Source organism: Aptenodytes forsteri, unplaced genomic scaffold (assembly GCF_000699145.1).
Source record: "Aptenodytes forsteri isolate BGI_AS27 unplaced genomic scaffold, ASM69914v1 Scaffold273, whole genome shotgun sequence".
In the NCBI taxonomy this organism is placed as follows: domain Eukaryota; kingdom Metazoa; phylum Chordata; class Aves; order Sphenisciformes; family Spheniscidae; genus Aptenodytes; species Aptenodytes forsteri.
In genome coordinates this window covers 2,904,972-2,909,656 of record NW_008795041.1, presented here as the reverse complement: position 1 = coordinate 2,909,656, position 4,685 = coordinate 2,904,972, and positions in this window count along the sequence as shown.

Sequence of the window (4,685 nt, the reverse complement as noted above, 5' to 3'; positions counted from 1 at the left end):
GTATGCCAAATTTCAACCCAGAAGGAATTGCTATAGGAAAACTATCTGCATATTCAAGCTTTTAATCTCCAGCATGCTTACAGTAGTGATTTTGGAGGGAAAGAAGGGTGTCTGAATAACAAGAATATTTATTGAAATAAAAGGGAATTAGGTTTGGAAAGTAATAAATTGCACTACATAGATCTCACCATAGTAGAATCTGCAGATACTTCACGTTCATGAACTAACATTGGCTAATACACATGTGGATTAGAGTGTAATTTTTTCCATTATCAGATACATTTCTACTTTACTAATTACCAAAGAACACAGAGTACTCTACCCACTTAATGACATTCTTTGTATAGCACACTAGAGATATGTCTTTACAACCTATGCATTTGTGTCTGTTTTATAGACTACCCAATGCACTTCGTCCATCTTCAACTTGATAGTTTCTTGGCAGAACCTTCCACACTTCTCTTTCTCTGTCTCCCTCTCATCCAGCATTTCACAGTTAATGATGCTGTTTCCTTGTTGGTATACACAAAAGGAGAAATTGCATTGGCTGTTGCTTAAGGTTTGCTTGATACTCTGAAAGTTAGGTTATTATCTGTCAGACTAAGCTGAGACACTCGCCTTTTGGGAAACAGTTACTTCCAAGTTTGCAGCCTTCAACCTTTTACACTAAGCACCATAAAACCTGAAATAAATTTCATTTTCTTAACTAGAAACTATTTTCCTCTGTCTTCTTAAAAGGTGCAGATGACAGCTGCTTTCCCATATCCTAACCAGTGAACACATAGAGAGGACGAAGAGGCTTAAATTACGTCAAATGAGATTTAGGTTAGACCTCTAGAAGAAAGCTTTTCTGATTCTACGAATAGTGAAACACTGGAAGGCACCACTGAGGGAAAATGAAGTTGTTGCCATTAGGAGGTAACAAGCACCTTTAATGGAAGATTTTCAGGGAGAGGTTACATTTCTTTATTAGACTAAGCGATATAATTGCAAAAAAATGGACATCTCTTGGGGCTCATTAGCCCTTCTTTAGATATGATAACAGCACAACAAACATCAGACTAAGTGCAGGCTGAGACTAAACTAACTGACTAGATAAACTGAGGGAGTAGATTGCATCAACGAAAGAGTGAAGGTGAAGCAAAGATAGTATATGAGGAAAATTATACATGATCATGAAAACAATATCTGGATTAAGCTTTCAATTTTATTAATCCATATTACAAAATTTAGTCTTCATTTTTTATGGTTATTTTCTGTAAATCTTTGTCAAGGATCAGGACAGAGCAGTCAGAGATGGAGAGGCTGTTTGTTGAAAACATATTCATGCTAATAGCTACTCATTTCTGTTCTTTATCAATTGCCCGTGTGAATGTACTCTGCTGCAGAGAGGTTGTCCATTTTCACTCACACTTTCCAAGAATGTGGTGAGGGAAATACACCACATAAAACACTCTTGTACGTGACTTGTACAAGTGCCCTTACAGCAGAAATTTCACTGCAATGGAAACGTGTTTGTCACTCTTACAAGGTCTGGTTTTATTCAGTGTTTGTTGGTCTACAGGAAGTTCATTTCTGGTGATGTGTTTGGCCAGGTTGGGAGGCTGGAAGGTGGGAGACGGAATCCAGGAAAATGTTTTTTAAGTCTCATTTTCTTCTACCTAAATTGCTGGTAGCTTCTAATAGAGATTTCAGCATCAGACAGTGTGCAACACTTTCTTGTATGTTTTGTGAGACTTTTCTTCTTTCACCCTAGTGACAGGAAGTTAGCTTATTCAAAAATATGATTTATTTGCCTAGAGGAATGGCTTTGATGTAGGTGCTCTTTGAGTTTCTGAGGCATGTGATAAGATCATTTTTTCACGGGCAGGTGCGATAAACATCCAGACTGTCGGATACAATCAGGGTCTTTAGGGTATTTTAGAGGGTTTCTGATTTTGTGGAGAAAGGTGTTTGGTTCTGCATATAGCAGATTCTAAGTTGCAATTTTTATGATGCTCATGTAACTGAAAAAGTTGATGTTGTGGACTGGTACTCCCGAGACAGTTTCATATCACTTGTTATCAATGAGATACTACAAAAACAGTGAAAGTTCCCTATCCAGGTAAGCAAGGTGGTGGACATGATCTGTGTTAGGTACAGTAGTGGTTTAGAGATTCAAGTATCTAGAAAGTCTTCCTAGCATTATTCCCAAAACATGCCAATTAGTTCAAGAACTATCTTGATGCCCCTAACTATGCCTAGAACCTAAAGAAAATGGTGGCTGTTTAAACTGGACTTAACAGACAAGAGCCCAGACCAGATGATCTGCCAAGGCCCCCTCCCTGAACCATGCTTCATAGTTCAGTGTTTCATACATATAGTAAGAATGTAAAGGGAAATTCTCCACGGTGTTGAGAAATAACTTTGGATTCACAAGGGGGATAGATAATCTAGCAATTCATGTAGCAAGCATACAAAAAGAGAGATGGTACTCTTCACTACTGAGGGGAGTACAGGATGGCTTCTTTTTGAAATTTGGAAAGTGTTTACCCAAATACATCTTTCAAAGTGCAATAAGAAGACCAGTAAAATGAGGATAAAGTGATAGATAAGGTGGTCAAAAACAGAACTTGATTGCATTGCCATTTATATTTTGTTTTGGAAGAGGTATGAATTAAGGACAATTAATAAATTCAGCTTGATATTCTTTCTAAATAAAAAGGGGGTTATTTATATTTGACCTAATTAGAAGAGGAGCTAGGCATCTTCAGGTGCTTCAGACTTCAATTAAAGATGAAAATATTCACTATTGTCTATATCCATAAACAGCAGCTGCATAAATATTCTAGCAAATTTACAGAAAATAAAACATCTTTAATCAAATTATGCTTTCTTATAGCATGACCTTTTTCAATGGAAGATGGATGAGACTGTAAAAATGAGACTGAAAATCACAGACCTTGAGGAACAAGTAAAGCTTATACGATTAGAACTTTTAACGAGACTTTAAAATACTAAATACCATTAATTGTTTTTTCCAAACCAACAATGCTAACACGGAAAAAGAAATAAGGGTTAACATTGCACAGTATTTCACCTTAGACTCCAGGTAACAATAAAGTTTGTCTATCTCTAAAACAGTTTTACTTAGTCATCTTTCTCCTTCATTTTCTGGAGTTTGAATTTAGAGATTATACTTACTATCTCCAAATGAAAACTATTCATCCTTCATTGCACAAAGGTGACACTTTGTGCTGATGAGGATCAGTGCTTCCTTGGCAGGGTCGTTTTAGAAATCAAAACTTTTTTTTTTTACAGAAGAGATCATTGAATTTCATCACTATTTAATGACAAAGATGCACAGTAAGGAACTTGTCTAGTTTTAGGATAAAAGCTCTCTTCATACTACAAGATCTGGCTGCTTGGAAGGAAGGAGCACAGCAACTCTCGCTAACAAAAACAGTGCTATTCCACACAGAACTATCAAACAGCATGGAGGAGGAACAATACACTGTACAGCAGTGTGATAGGAAATTAATCAGGTTTTAGCTATGAAGCTTACAGCTGTTGTCACATGGTTTGTCTATGTGCTGTAAGTATGTTGTACAGCGTGAGGTGCAGGGTACATACATCCCCCTTCTAGGGCACAAATGGCATCCATGGAAATTCCTCCTCATTTTGAAAGCTCATAGTCCTCAGTTAAATAAACGTGAAAAACCTCAAGTGGATTTCAGTTCTACTGTGTGAGGTGGACTGATACCTCATGCAGTGTAACTGGGCCAAACCTACTGTTTACAAGTTAGCGAAATATATCTTCAGCCCATAACATGGGCATTAATCCAGTATCAGACACAAAACTAACTATTGGCAAACTGATAGCCATTACAGGAAAGGTGTAGATCCACAGAGACTAGACTGATGTGACCAGAATTAGATGTCTATATCTGAGGGAGTAACCTAATCTCCTTTGGTCCTATGGCGAGAGGAATTTCTGGAACACAGTTCACTTCAGCCCAAGATGGATACCTAATGTACATCAACATGAACCCTGCCCTCAAACTACCTGTTCATTTGCACTGACTATGAAGAGAGCTCAGCGTGATCTACCTCAGGGCAGAGTTTGATGTTACAGAAATCTAAGGTTAGCTAAAATGTATCCCACACCACGCGACTTCTGGAAGATGATCTGAAACATGAACTTGTCTTTGTTTATTTATAAAGATACGAAGTCAAACAAATTCAACCACAAAACTCACGCTCAGGAGAATTTTATCCACCTTAATGAACTCAGATTACATTCCATTTATGGTAGTACTTGGTATGCTAAATAATCATAATTTAGTAGAAAATGTGTGCATGGGTCACACTGGCACTTTCTGTGGTAATATAGAATCATAGAATAGTTTGGGTTGGAAGGGACCTCTAAAGTCATCTAGTCCCACCCCCCTGCCTTGGGCAGGGACATCTTCAACTAGATCAGGTTGCTCAGAGCAGCAGGTCCAACCTGACCTTGAATGTTTCCAGGGATGGGGCATCCACCACCTCTCTGGGCAACCTGTGCCAGTGTTTCACCACCCTCAGCGTAAAAAACTTCTTCCTTCTAGCTAGCCTAAATCTATCCCCCTTTAGTTTAAAGCCATTCCCCCTTGTCCTGTCGCAACAGGCCCTGCTAAAAAGTTTGCCCCCATCTTTTTTATAAGCCC